Source organism: Ornithodoros turicata, chromosome 5, assembly GCF_037126465.1.
Source record: "Ornithodoros turicata isolate Travis chromosome 5, ASM3712646v1, whole genome shotgun sequence".
Classification (NCBI taxonomy): Eukaryota; Metazoa; Arthropoda; class Arachnida; order Ixodida; family Argasidae; genus Ornithodoros; species Ornithodoros turicata.
Genome location: NC_088205.1, coordinates 24,047,496 through 24,056,001, shown reverse-complemented (window position 1 = coordinate 24,056,001; position 8,506 = coordinate 24,047,496).

Genomic DNA, 8,506 nt, shown 5'->3' with positions numbered 1-8,506 from the left:
AAGGGTTTGGACAATTTTTAATTGCGGGAAATCAATTGAACTGAAAATTGCCATGCGAACGTCACTTTTTTTAAAACAGAAATATGAGGTCCTCCATGGATAACCGCAGACCCAACAAAAACTATGCACAGTATCGTAACAGAAATAGTAAAACAAAGTAAAGATTACGCTTTAGCCCCGCCTGCTTGATTTTCGCAACGAAGCGTGTGCTCAATTTGCGTCTAGACGAAGTGTCCCCGCCTTCATTTGTTTTGCCTTTGTGGTAAGACGGCTGCTTAGTTGTTTTCTTTGTGATGAAACGGTTGTCACCAGCATCAAGGTCAAAGCGGGGGAAAGAAAGGTAAAACGAGGCGGAAACACTTCCTCCTCTACACGCATCTTCCGAGCGCTCTTCTTTGCGACAAAAACGACCTAAACGACTAAACGCGGCAGGGTACAGTGACGAGATCATAGAGAGTATCTGCTATATAGTACTAAGGACTTTAGGGAATAGACCTCTACCTGTTTGTAAACAAATGACGTCATAATGTTCGACAGCGCCACGAGTTTGGTAGAGTTGAACTACGTTCAAAGCTAGTGGCGAACAAGGTCGCGCCCGAAAGCCACGGTCTTGAGGGGATTACGATGGTCTCAGAAAAGGACGCGACCTTCGGTCCTACTTTTTTTTCAATAGGAGGCTGGCAAAGACGTTGGAGGTTAGAGTGGTGTGTAGTGGTGGCAGAAAGCTTTCTTCCATGCTGACAATGGTCAACAACGAGGGCACAAGATGTATAACAAAGGTCTGGTCGTCGTGTGAACACCCGCATAAATGAGTATATAAGAACAACATCAAGAAGTACGTCGGCAACATAGGGGCGCACATAAAAGGATGGGGGTGTTTAGCTGAAAGGAAAGGCACGCAGATATGGACGGGGTCCGATAAAAAAACAGGAAAGAGAGATTTATGAAACCCCGTCGATCTACAGAAGATAGAGACCTGCGTTGATAAATGCATACACCGGCATGCCATCTATCTGTTTAACTGATACAAAGCTACATACCTCAAAAACAGTTAGAATCCCGAAGACAAAACGCAAATTACTTGATATCCGTCGCCGACGTCCTCACACTTCAAAACAGACTGATTGAACCGCTGGCGACTGGCCGAAACGCTTCCACTTACGTGCAGTGCGATAATGCACGGATTCCAAGAACAATAGCTTCAAGGGGGAACGGCAATACAAGGTTATCACGGCACGTGTTCCTTGAAGGAATAATGCACAAACATGTGATCTTGCGAACTGTTTTCTAAAGCGGACGAGGTAGCATGTCCCGCAGTGCGGAAAACATGTAGCAACTTGCTCTGGTAGGTGTTGCACGACGCACTGTCGCCAAAGCTGTCTGAGAGGTCCCCCCAAACCCCTCATGGCTACATGAATGATTCTACAACGTCTTCCAGATTTTCTCTTAAAGGTACTATAAAGTAGTCGAGGTGCAACCTCATGTTTTGTGTGCCCTTAATTGTGTATGTCCTCGGGAGTAAAATGCTGCAAAATTTTCTCACATAGACGTTATAGCTCCCGAAAAAATGCAAATTTAAATCTACCGGCAACACTGTGGCGAAGCAGACCCAAGGTATATCTAAACTGGTAGCGAAAACTAGCGAAAATACCAAATCAGACCCATCGGCAAGGCCACCAGCAAGAGGCGCGAGCGATCCTGGGTGTTGACAGTAGAGGTACGGTTGTAAACAGAAAAACTTTGCAACATGGGCGTAGCTTGTGTGTGTACTAATAGGTTATTCATAATTTCAATGTAGAAAAAGCTTTCTGTTGCCCCGCTCGTGCACATATACGAGATCATCTACCACTCAGTACATTTCCGTATCCTGCTCCTTTGCGCATGTGTCACAGTTGGGGGTGTTTATCCGTGCGTCTCTGTGTCCGTACCGTGTGTCCGTGCATTGTAATACGGAGTTCGTACACTCTTTGGGTCAAACAGGAAGCGACGTTCGCACCTCCGCGCTGTGGACCAAGATTAACACGTGTGAACAGGTGAATACAATGCATCCCCTGTTGCTGGGCCCACGAAAAAAAAGATTTCGTCATGGGACGAGCGGCCATGATAGTGTGTTAGCAGGAACCAACTGTGCACCAACGATGTCGTGTTTTGTTGCAATGGACCTATAACGGCCACTCATTGAATAAATGCAAATATCTAATCACTAGGTGTACGTATAGCTCTGGGTGAGAAATGGGCCTTATGTGAGCCTTCCTAATTTCTGTATGATCATCACGATGCCTTTCTGTTTGGAGTCTGTGATAACCGTATGTATTTGGAATTGATATGATTCATTAAACCTGATATGCTTTATTTTTCTGTGTTCTCGTCTGGTATTGTTGACTGGGCGCGGAAAAAGGAATACAGAGCAAGTGAAGTGGGCCAATGTAAACGTGCATGGCTAATTATGCACTAATTATTATTCATACTAGTGACGTCATCTCTGACGTCATTTATTTACAATCGTAGTAGTCCGCGCAACGGATGGATGGCGCTGACCGTCTCAATCATGGCGTCATTCTGAAGACACAGGGGCCTATGGGAGTTGCGCTACCTGTTTAAATATACCTTGGCAGACCGACGAAACGCCAACTCCGCCAAGTACGGCGGCGAAAATGAAAGTGGGGCACGTCTGTCAATGTTGTCCGTCCTTCGTTTTTAAATGCGATAGGATTTACCGTATTTTCCGGTGTATAACGCGCGCGTTATACAATAAAAAAAGTGCTCTGAAGAGGTCCTGCGCGTTATACACGGAAATATTTTCCTGCAGAGTTCCTTTTCAGGTCATTGACGTACAAATTCTAGCCACTTCCAGGTTGTGCTGTGGCTTTCTCCCGTATCTCTTAGCGTCAGTTGATAGACCCGGCGAAACGACACTGCACTTCATAAACGGTCAATAATCTTGAATTCATTTCAGAAGAATGGCGTGAAGGACGTGAAGGACGCGAAACGGAAAGCAGAGAGGACACTGAAGTGTACTATGATGTAGACGACGACGACGTCCGAGCTATGACGGAGCGAGGCTCGTGACCTGCTGTTTGCATTCGTCAGCTGGCCCACAGCTGATCAGCAGCTGTTCCCGGAGAGCTGATCATTAAACGCTCTGCCAACGTGTACCCAGCCTAATTCTTATTCAAGTAGCTTTGCAGTTACTACATACTATGACAGCGACGCTGTTGCATCGGAGTTTAATGGATTTGACTAAATGTGTTTCAAATATAGCATACTAGTATGCATACGTATATGATACACTGCTTTGGTTTATTGTGTATACTGGTGGCAGTACAGAATCTTGTAGCACCATTGCGGTGCGCGTTGTACATCGAACATTTTTCAAATTCGGCCCGTTTTTAGGGGAGCGCGTTATACACCGGAAAATACGGTATTAGCGAACGGTACTAGCGGCATATGGTATTAGTGGTATTAGCGAACCCTTAGTGACTCTAAGCGAATCCACTGCGTTTTCTTGAGGCAGGGTATGTCGCATCGTAAAACCTGCACTCATTGGCAGTTGCTTGGAGACCACGTGTGTGGTGTTGTTCCCAAGAGATAATTCGAATGTTCCGAAATGTTCCCAGCGGCAGTAACAAACGTGGAAAAACTCCGTCGCTGGGACGAGGGTGCGAAGCCAAAAAAAAAAAAAAAAGAAGAAGAAGAAGAAATAAAGAGAGAGAGAGAGACTGTTCCTAGTGGTGGAAGAAGAAGAAGAGAGAGACAAGACGAAGATGAAGGAGTCGCCCATTCACAACAGCAGCATATCAACCGTTTCCCTCACCACCTAGCGGTTGCAACCGATGCGTCCGTTTCGGAGGAGCGGGCTGGCGTAGGCATAGTCTGCCCTCGTTTTGACGCGCATTTACCTGACTTCACTCCAGCCTTCGAAAGTGAGTTTCTCGCCATTACCCTTGCGGTTGGAATGGTCCCGGGGCCCTTCTGCAAAGTCCTAGTCCTGTCGGACTGTCCGTCATCTCTTCTCTCTCTAACCCGTCAGGCCCGCTACAGCAGCTCTTGGCCTCCCTTGCTCCGCCTCACGTCTCAGAGATTGTGCTCACCTGGATGCCGGGGCACCGTGGTCTCTCGCTCAACGAGGCGGCAGACAGCCTAGCCAAGGCGGCGCTCTCTGGTCCGATCATCAATGTTCTCCCCCCTCTGGCTGACGTTGCTGAAGCCAGGTATCGGAGGTTCCTGCAGCTCACTGGGTCCCGCCTTGCTCCCCTCAGGTACGCCCACCTCTCCTACTCATGGCAGCCTCACTGCTGCGCTTCTGGCCACGTCGAGGTGCTCCTTACACGTCTCCGATGCCTCGCCCTCCCTCTTGACTTTTATCTGCACCGAGCTGGAGTCTCCAATTCTCCCGCGTGCTTGCACTGTGGTCAGGACGAGACTGTGGAGCACTTCCTTCTCCACTGCCACCGCTTTGAGGGCCTTCGTCAAGAATACCTGGCTCGCCCTCTGGCCAGAGCCGGCGCCCCCCTCTGCCTGCAGTCCATCCTATCATTTGGGGCTTCTCACTTGGGGAGGTGGAGCTGGGCCGTAGCGTCCAATGTGGCTGCTTTTGTCATCCTATCTGATCGTACCTGATATCTAAGGTCGCTTCACGCGTTACATCATGACTAGCCCTGGCCAATCGCCCTCAGTGGCTAACGGCCATTGCCCTGAGGTAGAAGAAGAAGAAGAAGAACAGCAGCATTGCACAGAGCAGACAGAGGACGGTGCACAGCTCAAGCACGGCAGAATTGCATATAAGCAAATAACCATTTTTGCTGTTCGTTAACTTGTACGCTGCTGTGTCCTCTCGGGCAGCGGCTGTGGTCAGACAGGTCGGCGTGTGATTTTGGGGTGGAACTTCCCATACATACTGCGAGACGCAGGCCCTTTGCGTTCATTGGGAGTCCCACTTTCGTTAGCGTCACTGCTGTCTCTCTGAGTATCCTATATGCCGGGCTCTGTAATAGATCTCTGAATAGGTCTCGCGTCTTACATTGTGCTGTCGAACCACTTCTAGGCACTTTCTCGCTCCTCTCATATATTTTCACGTACGCACATTCCTACATACATACATACTCGCTTATCCATGCAAGCCGCGGCTACATGAATGCGGCAGAAGCGCATCGACTTGACTTGTCGCATTGGGTGTGCTCATGTAAACAGCCAATTCGCTAGGATAGCGCATGGTATTCAATCCGGCAGACAAACGTGGATCGAGATGCATTGAAAGCGTGCATGTAAACAGAAGATGCGCATTGAAAAGAAAATGAGGACATAGAAGAGGAAGTTAATGTGACTGCGGGGTACATTTTCTGTACGAAGAAGAATATTTTAAAGAAATGGCAACGGAAACAACAGTTCCAGAAATGCAGAGCTCTGTATTTTCAATGTGACACCGTGGGGCGCTCGTTTCGAGCCAATACTTGATGCGCATCCACGTAAACGGTGGCGCATCGACTTCATTCCGGTTTCCACTCGATTCGGTGCGCTTCTGTCGCATTCATGTAAACGCAGCAGTGGTCATACGTCATATATATGTCGGTTATCACCTGCGCCTAACCTGGCCTTACATCTCATCACTGCCACGAAATATAGTAGCGGTGTTGGTGTAAGGGCTCGCAGTTGTCGGCCTCACAGAGGCGGGCAACGTCACGAATGACGCCCTGGCGGAATGTGCGTCCTGGGCCGACTTCTAAGGAAACTGTGCCGACATATATCTGAAAGCGTATGAGGAAAGCCCTAGGCAGTACCGGGATTCGAACCCGGGTACCTCCCACGCTAACCACTGGTGGTGGTGGTGCTGGTGAAAGGGCTCGCCTTTGTCGGCCTGGCGACGACCCAGCTCACACCAAGACAACTCATACCTGGACAACTCATACCAGGACGACTCATACCAAGACAACTCATACCACACTCAACTTATACCAAGACAACTCATACCAGGAAAACTCATACCAGGACGACTCATACCAAGACAACTCATACCACACTCAGCTTTTTTTTTCTGGGGAGGGGGGGGGAAGTGTGGTTGTTTTCGGGATTAGCTTTTCAAACTGAAAACTCATGCCACGCCCGGAAATGCCATACCAGAAAAAAAGAAGAAAAACATCACAGAACTTCACTGATACTGAAGGAAATATAAGAATTCCACACATAACATTTACCGAAGCGCACTGAAGGATGATTAAACCGCACTACAATGGTTATTGAAGATCGGGAATTTTGAAATGAAATGAAATCAAAATTGTCCCACATTTTCGTCGTCGTGTGGAATACTTCTGAGTTTCTTTTTTTTTTTTTTTTTTCAGACTACATCTGGCTGGTTGCAGGTATAGGAGGCAAGAGCTAGTCGGTGATGTTAATAAATTTCCTCGTAATAGGAGGCTTATCCCTCGATTACCTTAATTTTAGCCAGGCCGTGAAGCCGTTCTTGGAGAATCGGACCAATTTACTCGACGTGGAGGCTGTTATTTAGTTCTTCCCACCGTTTCACTATTGTACAAATATGCCTGACCATCTTGATGAATGGGTTGCTAGTCCCTGGCTGGCGCCTGGCGCCCCAACGGACCACGACAACAGCGACTGGCGAAACGTGCCAATGGACACCTTGCGTATAGCATTGTAATGGGCTGCAATTGAGACAATTGCCCACGTATTCAAAGGATTGTCGTTTGAGTGTTTCATACGACAATGGAAATGTGTGACATTCTCGATTTGGCTTCTTTAGAATAAAAGTCCCCATTTCTCATTATGATTGCAGTGTGCTTTAACTATTTTTCAGTGTACGTCAGCAACTGTCATCTGTAGCACTGGTACATTTCCGTCAGTATAAGTCACATTTTGTGAATTTTTTTTTCCTGGTGTGGCCTTTCCCTGCGTCACTTCAGTTTGAATGGTGCAAAAAAGCTACTTCCATAATCAACACCCCTTTCCGCAAGACAAAAAAATAAATGAAATAATAAAAATGAAGATAAAATACTTCCGGCAAAGAACAAAACAAAAGCACAGTTAAGTATGGTATGAGTTCTGGTATGAGTTGTCTTGGTATGAGTTATCCTGGTATGAGTTGTCCTGGTATGAGTTGAGTGTGGTATGAGTTGCCCCGGTATGAGTTGGGTGTGGTATGAGTTGTCTGGTATGAGTTGTCTCGGTATGAGCTGGGGTAGAGCCGTCGGCCTCACAGAGGTAGGCAACGTCACGACTGACGCCCTGGGGGAATGTCCGTCCTGGGCCGACTTCTAAGGGAACTGTGCTGGCATATGTCTGAAAGCGTCTGAGGAAAACCCAGGAAAAACCCCAGATAGCACAGCCGGCATCGGAGTTCGAACCCGGGCCACTGAGCCACGTGAGCTGGTCATCCTCTCTACGTCATGACCTGACCAATCTCCCTTAGTGTCTGACGGCCATTTTTCGTTTGGACGAAGAAGAAAAAGAATACACCCACGCGTCCTGGCCAATCGTGGCTCACGACCATCTTTTGAGAAGAAGGAGGGATGCGGATGCTACGCCTTTGCCTGGGTCTCCCTAAGTATGCCTCGAACCTGGCGCTGTACTCAGAAGCTCAAGTTCCTCCTTTAAAGTCGCGCTTTCGCCTGCTCACAGTAAATACCTTCCTTTCTCTATGCCAAAGCCCTCTCTCTCTCTCAGACACACGGCTGCCCTCAGGGACATGCCTCAGTGGCTGCCTAGGCAGTGGCGCAAGGCAAACACCCCGCAGCTAGTGTTCACTCAGCGCTTACTGGCGCCGTTAGGGGTATCGCTGACTGATCTCTCCTCACATGGATCTCCCCGGCCGAGCCCTTTGGTGCTGTCCGCTGACGCCTTCCAACCTGGCATCACCTCCGCCAATCCGGACAGGTTGGAAGCCCTCCTCTCCGGCGATATCAACCCTTTTCCTCACCACCTAGCGGTTGCAACCGATGCGTCCGTTTCGGAGAAGCGGGCTGGCATAGCACAGTCTGCCCTCGTTTTGACGCGCATTTCCCTGTCCGCCTGCCAGACTACACTCCAGCCTTCGAAAGTGAGTTTCTTGCCATTACCCTTGCGGTTAGGATGGTCCCGGGGCCCTTCTGCAAAATCCTAGTCCTGTCGGACTGTCTGTCCGTTATCTGTCTGTCTGTTACTGTCTGTCTGTCTGGCCGACGAGGCGGCAGACAGCCTAGCCAAGGCGGCACTCTCTGGCCCGATCATCAATGTTCTCCCCCCTCTGGCTGACGTTACTAAAGCCAGGTATCGGAGGTTCCCGCAGCTCACTGGGTCCCCCCTTGTTCCCCTCAGATACGCCCACCTCTCCTACTCATGGCAGCCTCACTGCTGCGCTTCTCGCCACGTCGAGGTGCTCCTTACACGTCTCCGATGCCTCGCCCTTCCTCTTGACTTTTATCTACACCGAGCTGGAGTCTCCAATTCTCCCGCGTGCTTGCACTGTGGTCAGGGCGAGACTGTGGAGTACTTCCTTCTCCACTGTCACCGCTTCGAG